At 41.1% G+C, this 23,157-nt stretch overlaps 1 pseudogene; it reads right to left on the minus strand.

Annotated features, from left to right (window-relative positions):
- The window catches only part of LOC119333856, a 37,981-nt pseudogene that overhangs the window by 11,808 nt on the left and 3,016 nt on the right, over nt 1–23,157 (minus strand).

Here is a 23,157-nt window from a genome sequence, read left to right on the forward strand (position 1 = left end):
GTCGTGCGCCTCGCCGCCGCCGCCTCGCTCGCTGTGCGCCGCCGCCGTCTTTTGCCGCGCCGCTCGTCGCCCACTCGTGTCGCCCGAAGTTCGCCGGCCGCCCTGCCCCGCGTTCCCCGCGTCGCCCTTCACCGGAGACCGGCCGGATATGGCGAGGCATGGCCGGATCCGCCCGGCCCCGACCTCCCCGACCACCCTCCGGCGCCGCCACGTTGCCACATCGCCGGAGTTCGCCGCTCTCCTCGCCGGAGCCCGCACCGGCCGGATCCACCGCGGGTGGATGAGATCCACCCGTACCCCAATCCAAACGGCGCGTCCTCCGACCCGGATCCCTTCGTCCCGCGCCGCTCCATCCCGTTGACTTCTCGGAGGGGTATAATTTCCACTAAGTCCCAGATCTGCATTATTTTTATGCCTCCTTCATCATCTCATAACGTTGTGCTCGCTGCTCCGTTTTGCATGCATGAGATATCAAAATGGTCATCTGATTGTCCTCTTCATTTTGTTCCATTGCACCATGCTTGTTTGAGTCCATCTTTATGGCCTAAATGTTGTTGCAAGAGTGCTATAAAATGTTAGTTTCTGTTTCTTAACAGATTATGGACATTTGTCATTTTTGCCATGAGTAATGTGTGCCTCCTATGAACTTGAGCCCTACATGTGTTTTGGGCTATGTCATGCCATCTTTACAGGGGTGTATGCCATGTATTTTTGTGATCAATGTGGTGACTAGCACAAGCATGCAAAGTAGCTCTCGTGATGTTGCTGATTTCAGGGACTTAGAATTCTTCTAAGTCATTTCCCTGATGTTATTTTTATGCCATGTATTCATGTTGCTACAGAGTGATCCATGCCTCTTTTGAGCATGTTCAGTAAGGATCATTTTGAGATATTGTTATGTTCTATCCACCCATGCATTTTTTGCAATTATGGGGTACCCTAGCATGACTCAGTCTTGCTCTACTTTTGCTATAAAATGTTCCTGGCTGATTGTTTATGTGTTAATTAATTTTGCCGAGGTTGTTGTTGTTGATCCTTGCATGCTATGAGATTGTTCTTGCCATGTATAGCTTCTTGATCATGTCTTCTTGCTGGGTGTATGCTTAGCTTCTCATGAAATGCCTTGTGTTGAGTGCATCGAGCTCGCAAACATGCCTTCATAATTCTGTTTATGCCATGTCCAGTTTTCTGCTAAGTCTGAATCTGTTAACGAGACTTGCTATGTTTACATGGGTGCCATCATATCTTCTGATCCTTTTTGGCTTATGGTCAGTAAGGGACTTTTGTTATATGTTTTGATTAGTTTCATGCCATGCCTTGCTTTGCCATGATATGTTCCTGTAGCATGTTGTTAACTTGCTCTAAACATTGCTTCCTGATGTTAAATCCTGACATGTTATTTTCACTAAGTTTGTGATGTTGATATCTTTTGCCCTTTTGCCATGCTTGTTTGAACCTGCTCTTGTGTGATTTAGCCATAGCTCAGTGTTCATATTTTGTCAAGCATATTGAGTGGATCACTTCCATGTGCTTTGTTGCTATGTTAGAGTGCAGTAGCTTATTTTTTTCTTGATGCATTTTAGATGGCATCGTGCTGTTAATCGCAGAATAGTGCCATTATTCTTTTGCTTGCCATTTGCAAACCGTGCGTCCGATTCCGGTGATCTTTATATCGATTTCGACCGAAATCAACTCATCTTTTCAGCGGCACTATTGGTTTTCCAAGTTGAGGCCTAGTTCAATCTTTTCCTTCCGGAGCTCGCATATGCTTTGCATATCACATCCCGCATGTCATGCCATGTTTTGCATCATGTTGCTTGTGCATTGCACCGTGGTTGATTGTGGTTTCCTTTTCTTGTGTTATTGCTTTGGGTAGAGCCGAGATACGAGTTCGTGATCGAGGTACCCGTTGAGTACGTTTACGAGGATCAAACTTTCGTCTTCTTGGAGAACTTTGCAGGCAAGATGACCATACCCCCGAAATCACTTCTATCTTTGCTTGCTAGTTGCTCGCTCTATTGCTATGCCGCGATACCTACCACTTGCTATATCATGCCTCCCATATTGCCATGTCAAGCCTCTAACCCACCTTGTCCTAGCAAACCGTTGTTTGGCTATGTTACCACTTTGCTCAGCCCCTCTTATAGCGTTGTTAGTTGCAGGTGAAGATGGAGTTTGTTCCTTGTTGGAACATGGATATGCTGGGATATCACAATATCTCTTATTTAATTAATGCATCTACATACTTGGTAAAGGGTGGAAGGCTCGGCCTTATGCCTGGTTTTTTGTTTCACTCTTACCGCCCTAGTTTCCGTCATACCGGTGTTATGTTCCTTGATTTTGCGTTCCTTACGCGGTTGGGTTATAATGGGAACCCCTTGACAGTTCGCCTTGAATAAAACTCCTCCAACAAGGCCCAACCTTGGTTTTACATTTGCGATAACAACCTAGCATTTTTCCCTTGGGTTTTTGGAGCCCGAGGGTCATCTTTATTTTAACCCCCCCCCCCCGGGCCAGTGCTCCTGTGAGGGTTGGTCCAAACTAGAGTCCTTTGCAGCGCCCCCTCGGGGAAACTCGAGGTTTGGTTTTAGCTGTACGGTGCGCTCATCCGGTGTGCCCTGAGAACGAGATATGTGCAACTCCTACCGGGATTTGTCGGCACATCCGGGCAGCTTTGCTGGTCTTGTTTTACCATTGTCGAAATGTCTTGTAACTGGGATTCCGAGTCTGATCAGGTCTTCCTGGGAGAAGGAATATCCTTCGTTGACCATGAGAGCTTGTGATGGGCTAAGTTGGGACACCCCTGCAGGGATTTGAACTTTTGAAAGTTGTGCCCGTGGTTATGGGCAAATGGGAATTTGTTAATGTCCGGTTGTAGAGAACTTGACACTTAACTTAATTAAAATGCATCAACCGCGTGTGTAGCCGTGATGGTCTCTTCTCAGCGGAGTCCGGGAAGTGAACACGGTTCTTGTGTTTTGCTTGAACGTAAGTAGTTTCAGGATCACTTCTTGATCACTTCTAGTTCACGACCGTGCTTTGCCTTCTCTTCTCGCTCTCTTTTGCATATGTTAGCCACCATATATGCTAGTGCTTGCTGCAGCTCCACCTCATACATTTTCCCTACCCATAAGCTTAAATAGTCTTGACCGCGAGGGTGTGAGATTGCTGAGGCCCCGTGACTCACAGATTACTTCCAAAACCAGTTGCAGGTGCCTTTGATACCGTGCAGGTGACGCAACTAAGCTCAAGGAGGAGCTCGATGAAGATCGTGTTTGTTGTGTTGTTTCGATTCCAGTTGTTCAGTAGTGGAGCCCAGTCGGGGCGATCGGGGATCTAGCATTAGGGGTGGTCTTCTTTTATTTTTGTTCCGTAGTCGGACCTTGAGTGTATTCTGGATGATGTAATGCTATATTCATGTATTGTGTGAAGTGGCAATTGTAAGCCAACTCTTTATCTCTTTCTTATTCAGTACATGGGATGTGTAAAGATTACCCCTCTTGCGACATGCCTACAATGCGGTTATGCCTCTAAGTCGTGCTTCGACACGTGGGAGATATAGCCGCATCGTTGGTGTTACACCTCTTGTGTTCAATCTTGTTAACGGAACTATAGATTGGTACTTGTGGGTGACTAGTAGTGTTGATTAAATCTTGTAGTTGATTACTATATGGTTTATTTGGTGGAAGATTATATGTTCAAATCCATTATGCCATTTAATACCCCTCTGATCATGAGCATGTTTATTGTTTGTGAGTAGTTACCTTTGTTCTTGAGGTCACGGGAGAAATCATGTTGCAAGTAATCATGTGAATTTGATATGTGTTTGATATTTTGATAGTATGTATGTTGTGATTCCTTAGTGGTGTCATGTGAATGTCGACTACACGACACTTCACCATATTTGGGCCTAAGGAAATGCATTATGGAGTAGCAATTAGATAATGGGTTGCGAGAGTGACAGAAACTTAAACCCCAGTTTATGCGCTATTTTGTAATATTAATGCTATGGTTAGAATTTATTCTTAATGATTGGATGCAAAAGTTTAATGCTATGGTTAGAATTTATTATTAATAATTTTCTCATAGTTGCGGATTGATAACCCACAAGTATAGGGGATCGCAACAGCTTTTGAGGGTAGAGTATTCAACCCAAATTTATTGATTCGACACAAAGGGAGCCAAAGAATATTCTCAAGTATTAGCAGCTGAGTTGTCAATTCAACCACACTTGGAAACTTAGTATCTGCAGCAAAGTGTTTAGTAGCACAGTAATATGATAGTGGTGGTAGCGGAAACAAAAGTAAAGATAGCAAAAGTAAATTTTTTGGTATTTTGTAGTGATTGTAACAGTAGCAGCGGGAAAGTAAATAAGCGTAAACCAGTATATGGAAAACTCGTAGGCACCGGATCAGTGATGGGTAATTATGCCGGATGCGGTTCATCATGTAACAGTCATAACATAGGGTGACACAGAACTAGCTCCAATTCATCAATGTAATGTAGGCATGTATTCCGTATATAGTCATACGTGCTTATGGAAAAGAACTTGCATGACATCTTTTGTCCTACCCTCCCGTGGCAGCGGGGTCCTGTTGGAAACTAAGGGATATTAAGGCCTCCTTTTAATAGAGAACCGGAACAAAGCATTTGCACATAGTGAATACACGAACTCCTCAAACTATGGTTATCACCGGGAGTGGTTCCGATTATTGTCACTTCAGGGTTGCCGGATCATAACACATACTAGGTGACTATAGACTTGCAAGATAGGATCAAGTCCTCACATATATTCAGAAAAACATAATAGATTCAGGTCCGAAATCATGGCACTTTGGCCCTAGTGACAAGCATTAAGCATAGCGAAATCATAGCAACATCAATCTCAGAACATAATGGATACTAGGGATCAAACCCTAACAAAACTAACTCGATTACATGATAAATCTCATCCACCCCATCACCGTCCGGCAAGCCTATGATACGTCTCCATCATATATATAATTTTTGATTGTTCAATGCCAATATTATTCAACTTTCATATACTTTTGGCAACTTTTTATACTACTTTTGGGACTAACATATTGATCCAGTGCCCAGTGCCAGTTCCTGTTTGTTGCATGTTTTTTGTTTCGCAGAATATCCATATCAAACGGAGTCCAAACGGGATAAAAACTTACGGAGATTTTTTTGGAATATATATGATTTTTGGGAAGAAGAATCCACGCGAGACGATGCTCGAGGGGCCCACGAGGTAGGGGGGCGCGCCCTGGGAGGCAGGCGCGCCCCTGACCCTCGTGGCCACACCATCAGGCGGTTGATGCCCTTCTTTCGCCGCAAGAAAGCTAATTTCCAGATAGAGATCGTGTCAAAATTTCAGCCCAATCGGAGTTATCGATCTCCGGGAATATAAGAAACGGTGAAAGGGACAAATCTGAGAACACAGAAACAGAGAGAGACAGAGAGACAGATCCAATCTCGGAGGGGCTCTCGCCCCTCCCGTGCCATGGAGGCCATGGACCAGAGGGGAAACCCTTCTCCCATCTAGGGAGGAGGTCAAGGAATAATAAGAAGGAGGGGGGCTCTCTCCCCCTCGCTTCCGGTGGCACCGGAGTGCCACCGGGGGCCATCATCATCACCGCGATCTACACCAACACCTCCACCATCTTCACCAACATCTCCATCACCTTCCCCCCTCTATCTACAGTGTCCACTCTCCCGCAACCCGTTGTACTCTCTACTTGAACATGGTTCTTTATGCTTCATATTATTATCCAATGATGTGTTGCCATCCTATGATGTCTGAGTAGATTTTCGTTGTCCTATCGGTGGTTGATGAATTGCTATGATTGATTTAATTTGCTTGTGGTTATGTTGTTGTCCTTTGGTGCCCATCATATGATTGTGCGCGTGGATCACACCCTAGGGTTAGTTGTATGTTGATAGGACTATGTATTGGAGGGCAAGAGTGACAGAAGCTTCAACCTAGCATAGAAATTGATGCATATGGGATTGAAGGGGGACCAATATATCTTAATGCTATGGTTGAGTTTTACCTTAATAAACATTAGTAGTTGCAGATGCTTGCTAATAGTTTCAATCATAAGTGCATAGAATTCCAAGTAAGGGATGACATGCTAGCAGTGGCCTCTCCCACATAATACTTGCTACCGGTCTAGTAAAGTAGTCAATTGCTTAGGGGCAATTCCGCAACTCCTACCACCACTTTTCCACACTCGCTATATTTACTTTATTGTTTCTTTATCTAAACAGCCCTTACTTTTTATTTACGTACTCTTTATTATCTTGCAAACCTATCCAACAACACTTACAAAGTACTTCTAGTTTCATACTTGTTCTAGGTAAAGCGAACGTCAAGCGTGTGTAGAGTTGTATCGGTGGTCGATAGAACTTGAGGGAATATTTGTTCTACCTTTAGCTCCTCGTTGGGTTCGACACTCTTACTTATCGAAAACTGTTGCGATCCCCTATACTTGTGGGTTATCAAGACCTTTTTCTAGCGCCGTTGCCGGGGAGCAATAGCGTGGGGTGAATATTCTCGTGTGTGCTTGTTTGCTTTATCACTAAGTAATTTTTATTTTCTGTTCTTAGTTGTTTTCTACCTGTAGTTATGGGTAGGAAACGCAAAATACCAAAAAAATTAGTTGTACCTACTGAACCAATGGTTGAAGAACCACTCAAAATCTATCACACTGCTGAAGATTTTTACTTGGATCATCTTCGATCCCTTTGTGCTCGTGCCGAAACCCCAACTAGCTTAGTTGAGGGCAAATCTTTAGATGAGCATGCTTGTTATGTGTGACACCGTATATCTGAAAAAGGGAAACTATTATGGAGTCAAATTCAACTTTTGCAATGCTATGCTTGGAATTTATGTGAAATATATGATTTTACTTGTTGTTCTGAAAACCCTAAGAAACACCTTCCCTATCAATGTGAGTTTAGTAATAATGGAATCGTATCTTCGTATGCTAAGGGTGTTTATAATTACTATGATGTTCAACAAATTGAAGAATTTGTTGCTTTTAAGGGTGCTTCTGAAATTGCTTCTTTGATTGAAAAGTATGATGATACTCTTCACAAATCTAAATTTTTTGCCATACTTGAATATTGTTATGGGAATTATGCTTCTAATGCTTATGTTAAACTATATATTGAGGACTACTCCGATGTCCAAGAAGAGACTAATATTTTGCAGGAGTCTATGGAAGAAGAAATTGATGAAACTGTGAGCTCATTGGATGAAAAAGATGAGGAGGAGAGCGAAGAACAAAAGGAGGAAGAGCGGATTAGCTACCCGTGCCCACCTTCTAATGAGAGTAACTCTTCAACTCATACATTGTTTAAATTCCCTTCGTGCTTACCGAAGGATGATTGCTATGATCCCGTTGATTCTTTTGAAATATCCCTTTTTGATGATGCTTGCTATGCTTGTGGCCAAGATGCCAATATAAATTATGCTTATGGAGATGAACTTGCTATAGTTCCTTATGTTAAACATGAAATTGTTTCTATTGCACCCACGCATGATAGTCCTATTATCTTTTTGAATTCTCTCGATTATACTATATCGGAGAAGTTTGCACTTATTAAGGATTATATTGATGGGTTGCCTTTTATCGTTGCACATGATGATTTCAACAAATATAATATGCATGTGCTTTCTGCTCCCACTTGCAATTATTATGAGAGAGGAACTATATCTCCACCTCTCTATGTTTCCAACATGATAAAATTGCAAGAAACTGTTTGTACTATGCATTGGCCTTTACTAGGTGTGCATGAATTGTTCTTTTATGACATGCTGATGCATAGGAAGAGCGTTAGACTTCGTCATTGCTTGATATATGTTGCTTTGTACTCACTACTAAATTACAAATCATTGTTAATTAAAATTGGCTTTCATATACCTTGGGATCCGGGTGGGTTCACTACTTGAGCACTATATGCCTAGCTTAATGGCTTTAAAGAAAGCGCTTCCAGGGAGACAACCCGGAAGTTTTAGAGAGTCATTTATTTCTATTAAGTGCTTGCATATAGTTTAAAAACAACAAAAATAAAGAGGGGAACCCAAAACTTTTTCAAAAAGGAAAGTGAAAGTGAAAGAGACAAGCATTGTTGAAGTGGGAGCTAGCCTTGGACTTTGTTCATGCTCACGGAAACTTTGTGAATCTTGATTACAGACACTTTTCAATAAAAATAATTATCCCCTTGTACAATTCCATTGTATAATAAAAATAATGTGCCAAGGTTTGCCTTTAGGATGTTTACATTTGTTTGATGGTTTGTACGGTGCAGGACAGAAACTTTGGCTGTAGTGCGTGATTTTACATTTTTAGCTGGAATGTCAAATGGTTCTGATTATTTTTGCACTGTGTTCCTATACAAATTTTTTATGTTTCCTAATTTTTGTAGAATTTTTCAAGTATCATAAGTATGGTGAATGTTCATATTATTACAGACTGTTCTGTTTTAGACAGATTCTGTTTTTGATGCATAGTTTGCTTGTTTTGATGAACCTATCAATTTATATCAGTGGATTAAGCCATGAAAAAGTTATATTACAGTAGACACAATGAAAAAACAAAATATGAATTGGTTTGCAACAGTACTTAGAGTAGTGATTTGGTTCATTATACTAACGGATCTTACCGAGTTTTCTGTTGAAGTTTTGTGTGGATGAAGTGTTCGATGATTGAGAAGGTTTCGATGTGAGAAGAAGGAAGAGAGGCAAGATCTCAAGCTTGGGGATGCCCGAGGCACCCCAAGTAAATATTTAAGGAGACTCAAGCGTCTAAGCTTGGGGATGCTGGGAAGGCATCCCCTCTTTCTTCAACAAATATCAGTATGTTTTCGGATTTGTTTCGTTCATGCGATATGTGCAAGTCTTGGAACGTCTTTTGCATTTAGGTTTTTATTTTTCTTTTTATGCACCATGCTGGTATGAGATAGTACTTGGTTGATTTATAGAATGCTCTTTACACTTCACTTATATCTTTTGAGTATGGCTTTATAGAATGCTTCATGTGCTTCGCTTATATCATTTGAAGTTTGGATTGCCTGTTTCTCTTTACATAGAAAACCGCCATTTGAAGAATTCTCTTTTGCTTCACTTAGATTTGTTAGAGCACGGGCATATCTTTTGTAGAAAGAATTAAACTCTCTTGCTTCACTTATATCTATTTGGAGAGATGACAGGAACTGGTCATTCACATGGTTAGTCATAAAATCCTACATAAAACTTGTAGATCACTGAATATGATGTGTTTGATTCCTTGCAATAGTTTTGCGATATAAAGATGGTGATATTAGAGTCATGCTAGTGGGTAGTTGTGGATTGTAGAAATACTTGTGTTGAGGTTTGTGATTCCCGTAGCATGCATGTATAGTGAACCGTTATGTAACGAAGTTGGAGCATGAGGTATTTATTGATTGCCTTCCTTATGAGTGGCGGTCGGGGACGAGCGATGGTCTTTTCCTACCAATCTATCCCCCTAGGAGCATGCGCGTAGTACTTTGTTTCGATGACTAATAGATTTTTGCAATAAATATGTGAGTTCTTTATGACTAATGTTGAGTCCATGGATTATACGCACTCTCACCCTCCCATCATTGCTAGCCTCTCTAGTACCGCGCAACTTTCGCCGGTACCATAAACCCACAATATACCTTCCTCAAAACGGCCACCATATCTACCTATCATGGCATTTCCATAGCCATTCCGAGATATATTGCCATGCAACTTCCATCATCATCATATACAGGACTTGAGCATTCATTGTCATATTGCTTTGCATGATCGTAAGATAGCTAGCATGATGTTTTCATGGCTTGTCTGTTTTTTGATATCATTGCTACGCTAGATCATTGCACATCCCGGTACACCGGCGGAGGCATCCATATAGATTCATATCTTTGTTCTAGTATCGAGTTGTAATATCGAGTTGTAAGTAAATAAAAGTGTGATGATCATCATTGTTAGAGCATTGCCCTAGTGAGGAAAGGATGATGGAGACTATGATTCCCCCATAAGTCGGGATGAGACTTCAGACTTTACAAAAAAAATAAAAGAGGCCAAAAAAGCCCAAATAAAAAAAGAGGCCAAAGAAGCCCACCAAAAAATAAAAAATAAAATAAAAATGAGAGAAAAAGAGAGAAGGGGCAGTGCTACTATCCTTTTCCCACACTTGTGCTTCAAAATAGCACCATGTTCTTCATATAGAGAGTCTCTTGAGTTATCACTTTCATATACTAGTGGGAATTTTCATTATAGAGCTTGGCTTGTATATTTCGATGATGGGCTTCCTCAAATGCCCGAGGTCTTCATGAGCAAGCAAGTTGGATGCACACCCACTTAGTTTCAGTTGGAGCTTTCATAAACTTATAGCTCTAGTGCATCCATTGTATGGCAATCCCTACTCACTCACATTGATATCTATTGATGGGCATCTTCATAGCCCGTTGATACGCCTAGTTGATGTGAGACTATCTTCTCCTTTTTGTCTTCTCCACCATCATATTCTATTCCACCTATAGTGCTATGTCCATGGCTCACGCTCACGTATTGCGTGAAGTGGAAAAGGATTGAGAACGTCAAAAGTATGAAACAATTGCTTGGCTTGTCATTGGGTTGTGCATGATGTGAATATTTTGTGTGGTGAAGATGGAGCATAGCCAGACTATATGATTTTGTAGGGATAACTTTCTTTGGCCATGTTATTTTGAAAAGACATGATTGCTTTATTAGTAGGCTTGAAGTATTATTGTTTTTATGTCAAATGATAGACTATTGCTTTGAATCACTCGTGTCTTAATATTCATGCCATGATTACATATGTGATTAAGATTATGCTAGATAGCATTCCACATCAAAAATTATCTTTTTTATCATTTACCTACTCGAGGACGAGCAGGAATTAAGCTTGGGGATGCTGATACGTCTCCATCGTATCTATAATTTTTGATTGTTACATGCCAATATTATTCAACTTTCATATACTTTTGGCAACTTTTTATACTATTTTTGGGACTAACATATTGATCTAGTGCCCAGTGCCAGTTCCTGTTTGTTGCATGTTTTTTGTTTCGTGGAATATCCATATCAAACGGAGTCCAAACGGGATAAAAATTGATGGAGATTTTTTTTGGAATATATATGATTTTTGGGAAGAAGAATCCACGCGAGACGATGCTCAAGGGGCCCATGAGGTAGGGGGCGCCCTGGGGAGACAGGCGCGCCCCTGACCCTCGTGGCCACCCCGTAAGGCGGTTGATGCCCTTATTTCGCTGCAAGAAAGCTAATTTCCGGATAGAGATCATGTCAAAATTTTAGCCCAATCGGAGTTACGGATCTCCGGGAATATAAGAAACGGTGAAAGGGAAGAATCTGAGAACGCAAAAACAGAGAGACAGATCCAATCTCGAAGGGGCTCTCACCCCTCCCGTGCCATGGAGGCCATGGACCAGAGGGGAAACCCTTCTCCCATCTAGGGAGGAGGTCAAGGAATAAGAAGAAGGAGGGGGGCTCTCTCATCCTCGCTTCCGATGGCACCGGAGTGCCACCGGGGGCCATCATCATCACCGCGATCTACACCAACACCTCCGCCATCTTCACCAACATCTCCATCACCTTCCCCCTCTATCTACAGCGTCCACTCTCCCGCAACCCATTGTACTCACTACTTGAACATGGTTCTTTATGCTTCATATTATTATCCAATGATGTGTTGCCATCCTATGATGTCTGAGTAGATTTTCGTTGTCCTATCGGTGGTTGATGAATTGCTATGATTGATTTAATTTGCTTGTGGTTATGTTGTTGTCCTTTGGTGCCCATCATATGATTGTGCGCGTGGATCACCCTAGGGTTAGTTGTATGTTGATAGGACTATGTATTGGAGGGCAAGAGTGACAGAAGCTTTAACCTAGCATAGAAATTGATGCATATGGGATTGAAGGGGGACCAATATATCTTAATGCTATGGTTGGGTTTTACCTTAATAAAAATTAGTAGTTGCAGATGCTTGCTAATAGTTTCAATCATAAGTGCATAGAATTCCAAGTAAGGGATGACATGCTAGCAGTGGCCTCTCCCACATAATACTTGCTATCGGTCTAGTAAAGTAGTCAATTGCTTAGGGGCAATTCCGCAACTCCTACCACCACTTTTCCACACTCGCTATATTTACTTTATTGTTTATTTATCTAAACAGCCCCTACTTTTTATTTACGTACTCTTTATTATCTTGCAAACCTATCCAACAACACTTACAAAGTACTTCTAGTTTCATACTTGTTCTAGGTAAAGCGAACGTCAAGCGTGCGTAGAGTTGTATCGGTGGTCGATAGAACTTGAGGGAATATTTGTTCTACCTTTAGCTCCTCGTTGGGTTCGACACTCTTACTTATCGAAAACTATTGCGATCCCCTATACTTGTGGGTTATCAGCCTACGGTGGAATTACTCACGCACGGCGGTGAGCATCATGAAATTGGTGATGGAGGATGGTTGATGATGACGACGGCGATGAATCCCCCTCTCCGGAGCCCCGAACGGACTCCAGATCAGCCCTCCCGAGAGGTTTTAGGGCTTGGCGGCGGCTCTGTATCGTAAAACGTGATGATTTCTTCTCTCTGATTTTTTCTCTCCGAAAGCGAATATATAGAGTTGGAGTTGGCGTGGAAAGGCATCCAGGGGGCCCACGAGGTAGGGAGGCGCACCCTAGGGGGGGCGCCCCCCACCCTCGTGAGAAGGGTGTGGGCCCCCTGGTCTTCATCTTTGACGAGGATTTTTTATTATTTTTTCTAAGATGTTCCGTGGAGTTTCAGGTCATTCCGAGAATATTTGTTTTCTGCACATAAAACAACACCATGGCAATTCTGCTGAAAACAGCGTCAGTCCGGGTTAGTTCCATTCAAATCATACAAGTTAGAGTCCAAAACAAGGGCAAAAGTGTTTGGAAAAGTAGATACGATGGAGACGTATCAACTCCCCCAAGCTTAAACCCTTGCTTGTCCTCAAGCAATTCAGTTGACAAACTGAAAGAAAGAAAGAAAAACTTTTACAAACTCTGTTTGCTCTTGTTGTTGTAACTATGTCAAGCCAGCATTCAAGTTTTCAGCATAGATCATAACTAACCACATTTGCAATAATTCTCAGGTCTCATAATTACTCATATCAATAGCATATTCAACTAGCAAGCCATAATAATAAATCTCGGATGACAACACTTTCTCAAAACAATCACAATATGATATAACAAGATGGTATCTCGCTAGCCCTTTCTGAGACCGCAAAATATAAATGTAGAGCACCTTTAAAGATCAAGGACTGACTAGACATTGTAATTCATGGTAAAAGAGATCCAATCATAGTCACACCCAATATAAATTAACAGTGATGAATGCAAATGACGGTTGTGCTCTCTGATACGTCTCCAACGTATCTATAATTTTTGATTGCTCCATGCTATATTATCTACTGTTTTGGACTATATTGGGCTTTATTTTCCACTTTTATATTATTTTTGGGACTAACCTATTAACCGGAAGCCCAGCCCAGAATTGTTGTTTTTTTTTGCCTATTTCAGTGTTTCGAAGAAACGGAATATCAAATGGAGTCCAAACGGAATAAATTCTTCAGGAACGTGATTTTCTCACCGAACATGATCCAGGAGACTTGGACCCTACTCCAAGGAACAAAAGAGGCGGTCAGGAGGCTGGGGGCGCCCCCCCCCCTAGGGCGCGCCCCCTGCCTCGTGGGCCCCTCGTTGCTCCTCCGGCATACTTCTTCCTCCTATATATACACACGTACCCCCAAACGATCAGAACAGGAGCCAAAAACCTAATTCCACCGCCGCAACTTTCTGTATCCACGAGATCCCATCTTGGGACCTGTTCCGGAGCTCCGCCGGAAGAGGGCCGTCATCACGGAGGGCTTCTACATCATCATAGCCTCTCCAACGAAGTGTGAGTAGTTTACCTCAGACCTTCGGGTCCATAGTTAGTAGCTAGACGGCTTCTTCTCTCTCTTTGAATCTCAATACAAAGTTCTCCCCCTCTCTTGTGGAGATCTATTCGATGTAATCTTCTTTTTACGGTGTGTTTGTTGAGACCGATGAATTGTGGGTTTATGATCAAGTCTATCTATGAATAATATTTGAATTGTCTCTGAATTCTTTTATGTATGATTGGTTATCTTTGCAAGTCTCTTCGAATTATCCGTTTGGTTTGGCCAACTAGATTGGTAGTTCTTGCCATGGGAGAAGTGCTTAGCTTTGGGTTCGATCTTGCGCTGCCCTTACCCAATGACAGAAGGGGCAGCAAGGCACGTATTGCATCGTTGCCATCGAGGATAACAAGATGGGGTTTATTTCATATTGCATGAATTTATCTCTCTACATCATGTCATCTTGCTTAAGGTGTTACTTTGTTTTTAACTTAATACTCTAGATGCATGCTGGATAGCGGTCGATGAGTGGAGTAATAGTAGTAGATGCAGAATCGTTTCGATCTACTTGTCACGGACGTGATGCCTATATACATGATCATGCCTAGATATTCTCATAACTATGCTCAATTCTGTCAATTGCTCAACAGTAATTTGTTCACCCACTGTAGAATACTTATGCTCTTGAGAGAAGCCACTAGTGAAACCTATAGCCCCCGGGTCTATTCTCATCATATCAATCTCCATTACTTTAATCTTGCTTTGCTTTTTACTTTGCTTTTACTTTTTACTTTGCATCTTTATACCAAAAATACCAAAAATATTATATCTATCAGATCTCACTCTCATAAGTGACCGTGAAGGGATTGACAACCCCTAATCGCGTTGGTCGCGAGTAGCTATCGTTTTGTGCAGGTACGAGGGACTTGAGCGTGGCCTCCTACTGGATTGATACCTTGGTTCTCAAAAACTGAGGGAAATACTTACGCTACTCTGCTGCATCATCCCTTCCTCTTCGGGGAAAACCAACGCAAGCTCAAGACATAGCACTCTCCAGCTAGTGATTTTTAATAAGAGGGTGATTACTCAACATAAAAGTAAATGGATAGGCCCTTCGCAGAGGGAAGCAGGGATTTGTAGAGGTGCCAGAGCTCGGTTTTGAAATGGAGATAAATTGTATTTTGAGTGGTATACTTTCATTGTCAACGTAACAACTAAGAGATGGCGATATCTTCCATGCTAAACACATTATAGGCGGTTCCCAAATAGAATGGTAAAGTTTATACTCCCCCTCCACCAACAAGCATCAATCCATGGCTTGCTCGAAACAACGAGTGCCTCCAACATACATCAGGTCCCAAGGGGAGTTCTGTTTGCAATTAATTTTGATTTAGTTTGCATAAAGTATGGGACTGGGCATCCCGGTGACCAGCCATTTTCTCATGAGTGAGGAGCGGAGTCCACTCCTCTTGAGAATAACCCATCTAACACGGAAGATAAGGACAGCCTTGGTTGATACATGAGCTATTCGAGCATACAAAACAGAATGTTTATTTGAAGGTTTAGAGTTTGGCACATACAAATTTACTTGGAACGGCAGGTAGATACCGCATATAGGAAGGTATAGTGGACTCATCTGGAATAACTTTGGGGTTTTAAGGGATTGGATGCACAAGCAGTATTCCCGCTTAGTACAGGTGAAGGCTAGCAAAAGACTGGGAAGCGACCAACTAGAGAGCGACAACAGCCATGTACATGCATTGAAATTAATAAACATTGGATGCAAGCATGAGTAGGATATAATCCACCATGAACATAAATATCGTGAAGGCTATGTTGATTTTGTTTTAACTACATGCGTGAACATGTGCCAAGTCAAGTCACTTAAATCATTCAAAGGAGGATACCACCCCATCATACCACATCATAATCATCTCAATAGCATGTTGGCACACAAGGTAAATCATTATAACTCATAGCTAATCAAGCATGGCACAAGCAACTATGATCTCCAATTGTCATTGCAAACATGTTTATTCATAATAAGCTAAATCAAGAACGAGGGACTCATCATATTTACAAAAACAAAAGAGGTCGAGTTCATACCAGCTTTTCTCATCTCAGTCAGTCCATCATATATCATCATAATTGCCTTTCACTTGCATGACCGAATGGTGTGAATAATAATAAGAGTGTACGTGCATTGGACTAAGCTGGAATCTGCGAGCATTGAATAAACAGGAGAAGACAAGGCAATATGGGCTCTACGTTAATTCAACAAAGATGCATATAAGAGCCACTTCAACAATTTAATTATGGTATTTTCCTACTGACCCCCAAAGAAAAGAAAAGAAATAAAACTATTTACACGGGAAAGCTCCCAACAAGCAAAAGAAGAACAGGAAATATTTTTGGGTTTTCTTTTTAATTATTACTACTACAGCAGAAAAATAACTACTACTAATTTTCTTTGTTTTTCTTAAGGTTTAACAAACACACAAGAAGAAAGCAGGAAAAAGAAAATAAACTAGCATGGATATTACAGTGAAAAAGTATGAGCACCGACATCTAGCAATGAGTGTGTGTGAACATAAATGTAATGTCGGTGAGAAATACGTACTCCCCCAAGCTTAGGCTTTTGGCCTAAGTTGGTCTATGGCCACGGCTGGCCTGGCGGATATCCATAATAATAGTTGTTGGGGTCGTACTGTGATGAGGAAGAAGAAGGCTCCGATTGCCACTGGCTGGCAATCATCTCCGGATCCCACTGATAGTTAGACTGCCGTGAAGGATCAAATTGTGGTTCCGGTTATAGCTCCTTGGCTGGTGCAGGATTCCGGTAGGCGTGAATAGTCGTCAACGGAACAAGGTACGTGCCTACAGTCAAATCAAACAAAGAAGGAGCAGGTAGGATAATAGTTTCAGGATGATATTTGTTAAAGAACAATTGATATTTAAGCTCTCCTGTCCTATTCTTAACAATAAAATCGTGTGCCACCATACTTTTATGATCTAGATAAACACGGGGCAGCATCTTTTCTTCCTTCTTAGCATGCCTAATAGGTATGTTAAAATGTGCAGCTAGGCGTGTAGCATAGATGCCTCCAAAGATGGGACCCTTAGTACAGTTCATACTTAACCATCTAGCAATAATACCGCCCATACTAAAAGTGTTATCACTGTATAAACCGTGGTGCAGAATAATTATATCAGGGATACTAAGGTTTCCATAGTTTCCGCGTCCAATTAAACAACGACTAGCAAATAATGCAAAGTAACATAAAACAGGAAAATGTATGCTAGTGATTCGTGCATCGAAACCTTCCTAGTTTCTCCTACAGTGATACTATCAATAAACCCAGCCACATCATCATGATGTGGTTCTTCTGTCTTGCCCTCAAAAGTGACTAAACAAATCCAACAGAAATCATAAAGTGACATCTCTTTATGTTCATCATATAAATGAAACTCCACCGTAGGTGGTGAGTTCCTACAATGAAAATGAAAGTTTTGGACAAAAGTATTTGTGAGTAAGAGATACTGATCGCATTGGTCGTGGAGGAAAGCGGTGAGGCCTGCATTGTGAGCCAATTCATGAAAATCTTCATAGATACCGGCTGCTCTCAAGAAATCATCAGAAGGCCATTCACACGCCCGAATCTCCGCGGTGCGCGGCAAATTATACTTAGGCTTCGGTGCCTTTTCCTTCGAGCTTTGGGTCGATGAGCCCCTCAAAAATCTCCTCATTATTTTTCTGAAATAATCTGAAATTTTTAGTAACTTCAAACAAAAGTGAACCAACTTCAATAATATTGATAGCAACTACTCCTACAAGTGCCTAGAGCCCATCTCAAGCATTAGAACTACTTGGAACCATAGAAATTCGACATGCAAGCTCAAGAACATGGTCACCTATGCAGCACAAATTTGCAAAGAATAAAGCACTAGAACAAAAACTAATTGGACCAATGAAGGAGTCACATACCAAGGAACAATCTCCCCAAGCAGTTTTGCGAGAGGTGCTTTGAGCAAGGAGATCAAAAATCACAGCAAAAGTGGCTGGAACTCGTGCTTGAGTTAGTTTTTCGGGTTTGTGTGAGACGGAGGAAGAAGATGGGTGCTGGGATAAGTGGAGGAGGGCCACCGTGGGCCCACGAGGCAGGGGGCGCGCCCTAGAGGTGGGGGCGCGCCCACCACCCTCGTGGCCAGTGGCAGCTCCTTCGGCGGTAATTTTTGCACAGTAAATCCTCAAATATTCCCGAAAAAATCATATTAAATTGGCATGTCACTCTGAGGACTTTTATTTTCGGGATATTTTTATGTTGCACAGATAAGTCAGGAAACAGACAGAAAAATACTATTTTTACTTTATTTAATGTAAATAACAGAAAGTATAGAGAGGGTATAGAAGGTTGTGCTTCTAGTTTCATCCATCTCATGCTCATCAAAAAGAATCCACTAATAAGGTTGATCAAGTCTTGTTAACAAACTCATTCCGATAATCATGAAACCGAAGAAATTTCGAATAGCACTAAGTTAACTCAATGGGGATATGCACATCCCCAATAATAAGTATATCATATTTCTTTTTGACAGTAGGAAGAGGAAATTCAAAACCTCCAAATATAATCGATGGAATTTTTCCAATAGAATTGATACTATGAACTTGAGGTTGTTTCCTCGGAAAGTGTACCGTATGCTCATTACCATTAACATGAAAAGTGACATTGCCTTTGTTGCAAGCAATAACAGCCCCTGCAGTATTAAGAAAAGGTCTTCCGAGAATAATAGACATACTATCATCCTCGGGAATATCAAGTATAACAAAGTCCGTTAAAATAGTAACGTTTGCAACTACAACGGGCACATCCTCACAAATACCGACAGGTATAGCAGTTGATTTATCAGCCATTTGCAAAGATATTTCAGTAGGTGTCAGCTTATTCAAGTCAAGTCTACGATATAAAGAGAGAGGCATAACACTAACACCGGCTCCAAGATCACATAAAGCAGTTTTAATATAATTTCTTTTAATGGAGCAAGGTATAGTAGGTACTCCGGGGTCTCCAAGTTTCTTTGGTATTCCACCCTTAAAACTATAATTAGCAAGCATGGTGGAAATCTCAGCTTCCAGTATCTTTCTTTTATTTGTAATGATATCCTTCATATATCTAGCATAAGGATTTGTTTTGAGCACATCAGTTAATCGCATGCGCAAAAATATAGGCCTAATCATTTCAGCAAAGCGCTCAAAATCCTCATCATCCTTTTTCTTGGATGGTTTTGGAGGAAAAGGCATGGGTTTCTGAACCCAAGGTTCCCTTTCTTTACCATGTTTCCTAGCAACAAAGTCTCTTTTATCATAACGTTGATTCTTTGATTGTGGGTTATCAAGATCAACATCAGGTTCAATTTCTACATCATTATCATTACTAGGTTGAGCATTATCATGAACATCGTTATTAATATTTTCATTAGGTTCATGTTCATTACCAGATTGTGTTTCAGCATCAGACATAGAGATATCATTTGGATTATCAGGTGGTTCAGCAATAGGTTCACTAGAAGTTTGTACAGTTCTATCATTTTTCTTCTTCTTCTTTTTAGAAGAACTAGGAACATCAATATTATTTCTTTGAGAATCTTGCTCGATTCTCTTAGGGTGGCCTTCAGGATACAAAGGTTCCTGAGTCATTCTACCAGTTCTAGTAGCCACTCTAACAGCATAATCATTTTTCTTACTATTCATTTCATCAAGCACTTCTTTTTGAGCCTTAAGTACTTGTTCTACTTGAGTGGTAACCATAGAAGCATGTTTGCTAACAAGTTTAAGTTCACCTTTAATATTAGCCATATAATCACCCAAGCGTCTAATCATATAAGCATTTTCTTTTAATTGTCTACCAAAATAAGCATTGAAGTCGTCTTGCTTAAACATAAAGTTATCAAACTCATCCAAGCACTAACTAGCAATTTTAGTAGGAGGAATTTCAGCTTTATCATATCTATAGAGAGAATTTACCTTCAGTACCTGTGTCAGGATATCAGGATCAGGAGGTTCTTCAGTAAATAAAGAATTGAGATCATATGTTTCTTCAACAGGCGGTGAATTAAGACCATGTATTTCTTCAATAGGAGGTAAATTCTTAACGTCTTCAGCTTTAATACCTTTCTCTTTCATAGATTTCTTTGCCTCTTGCATATCTTCGGGACTGAGGAATAAAACACCTCTCTTCTTCGGAGTTGGTTTAGGAATAGGCTTAGTAATTGGAGTAGGAGTTGGCTCAGGAGGTGCCCAATTATTTTCATTTGTCGACATATTATTCAATAGAATTTCAGCTTCATCCGGTGTTCTTTCCCTGAAAAGAGAACCAGCACAACTATCCAGGTAATCTCTGGAAGCATCGGTTAGTCCATTATAAAAGATATCAAGTACTTCAGGTTTCTTAACAAGATGATCAGGCAAAGCATTAAGTAACTTGAGAAGCCTCCCCCAAGCTTGTGGGAGACTCTCTTCTTTAATTTGCACGAAGTTGTATATTTCCCTCAAAGCAGCTTGTTTCTTATGAGCAGGGAATTATTTAGCAGAGAAGTAATAAATCATATCCTGGGGACTATGCACACAACCAGGATCAAGAGAATTAAACCAGATCTTAGCATCACCCTTTAATGAGAACGGAAATATTTTGAGTATATAAAAGTAACGCGATCTCTCATCATTAGTGAACAGGGCGGCTATATCATTTAACTTAGTAAGATGTGCCACAACAGTTTCAGATTCATAGCCATAGAACGGATCAGATTCAACCAAAGTAATTATATCAGGATCAACAGAGAATTCATAATCCTTATCAGGAACACATATGGGTGAAGTAGCAAAAGCAGGGTCAGGTTTCATTTTATCTCTAAGTGATTCTTTGTTCCATTTAACTAATAACCTATTAAGCTCATATCTATCTTTGCAAGCTAAATAGCGGCAGAAGATTCCATATCAAAAAGATAGCCCTCAGGAATAACAGGCATATTTTCATCATCACTATCATCATCGTATTCAGATTCAATAATTTCTTTTTCTCTAGCCCTAGCAATTTGTTCATCAAGAAATTCACCAAGGGGCACAGTAGTATCAGGCATAGAAGCAGTTTCATCATAAGTATCATGCATAGCAGAAGTGGCATCATCAATAACATGTGACATATCAGAACGAATAACAGAAGCAGGTGTAGGTGTCACAAACTTGTTCATAACATAAGGTGAATCAAGTGCAGAGCTAGATGGCAGTTCCTTACCTCCCCTCGTAGTTGAGGGATAGATCTTGGTTTTTGGATCTCTCAAGTTCTTCATAGTGTCCAGTAGATATAAATCCCAAGTGACTCAAAGAATAGAGCTATGCTCCCCGGCAACGGCGCCAGAAATCTGTCTTGATAACCCATGAGTATAGGGGATTGCAACAGCTTTCGAGGGTAGACTATTCAACCCAAATTTATTGATTCGACACAAGGGGAGCCAAAGAATATTCTCAAGTATTAGCAGCTGAGTTGTCAATTCAACCACACCTGGAAACTTAGTATCTGCAGCAAAGTGTTTAGTAGCACAGTAATATGATAGTGGTGGTAGCGGCAACAAAAGTAAAGACGGCAAAAGTAATGTTTTTGGTATTTTGTAGTGATTGTAACAGTAGCAGCGGGAAAGTATATAAGCGTAAACCAGTATATGGAAAAACCGTAGGCACCGGATCAGTGATGGATAATTATGCCAGATGCGGTTCATCATGTAACAGTCATAACATAGGGTGACACAGAACTAGCTCCAATTCATCAATGTAATGTATGCATGTATTCCGTATATAGTCATACATGCTTATGGAAAAGAACTTGCATGACATCTTTTGTCCTACCCTTCCGTGGCAGCGGGGTCCTATTGGAAACTAAGGGATATTAAGGCCTCCTTTTAATAAAGAACCGGAACAAAGCATTAGCACATAGTGAATACATGAACTCCTTAAACTATGGTCATCACTGGGAGTGGTCCCGATTATTGTCACTTCGGGGTTGCCGGATCATAACGCATAGTAGGTGACTATAGACTTCCAAGATAGGATCAAGAACTCACATATATTCAGAAAAACATAATAGGTTCAGATCTGAAATCATGGCACTCGGGCCCTAGTGACAAGCATTAAGCATAGCAAAGTCATAGCAACATCAATCTCAGAACATAATGGATACTAGGGATCAAACCCTAACAAAACTAACTCGATTACATGACAAATCTCATCCAACCCATCACCGTCCAGCAAGCCTACGATGGAATTACTCACGCACGGCGGTGAGCATCATGAAATTGGTGATGGAGGATGGTTGATGATGACGACGGCGACGAATCCCCCTCTCCGGAGCCCCGAACGGACTCCAGATCAGCCCTCTCGAGAGGTTTTAGGGCTTGGCGGCGGCTCCGTATCGTAAAACGCGATGATTTCTTCTCTCTGATTTTTTCTCTCCGAAAGCAAATATATAGAGTTGGAGTTGGCGTCGGAAGGCATCCAAGGGGCCCACGAGGTAGAGGGGGGCACCCTAGGGGGGCCCACCCTCGTGAGAAGGGTGTGGGCCCCCTGGTCTTCATATTTGGCGAGGATTTTTTATTATTTTTTCTAAGATGTTCCGTGGAGTTTCAGGTCATTCCGAGAATATTTGTTTTCTGCACATAAAACAACACCATGGCAATTCTGCTGAAAACAGCGTCAGTCCCGGTTAGTTCCATTCAAATCATACAAGTTGGAGTCCAAAACAAGGGCAAAAGTGTTTGGAAAAGTAGATACGACGGAGACGTATCACGGATGCTTGCGGGAGGGTTAATCATAAGTAGGAGGTTTGTTCAAGTAAGAACAACACCTAAGCACCAGTCCACCCACATATCAAATTATCAAAGTAGCGAACACGAATTAAACCAACAAGATGAAAGTGACTAGATGAAATTCACATGTACCTTCAAGAACACTTTGCTTATCATAAGAGACCGTTTTGGCATGTCCTTTGCCTCAAAAGTATTGGGCTACCTTGCTGCAATTTTGCTACTACTATCGTTACTTGCTCGTTACAAATTATCTTACTATCAAACTACTCTACTACTTACAATTTCGGCACTTGCAGATATTACCTTACTGAAAACTACTTGTCATTTTGTTCTGCT

This window comes from Triticum dicoccoides, chromosome 7A (assembly GCF_002162155.2).
Source record: "Triticum dicoccoides isolate Atlit2015 ecotype Zavitan chromosome 7A, WEW_v2.0, whole genome shotgun sequence".
Classification (NCBI taxonomy): domain Eukaryota; kingdom Viridiplantae; phylum Streptophyta; class Magnoliopsida; order Poales; family Poaceae; genus Triticum; species Triticum dicoccoides.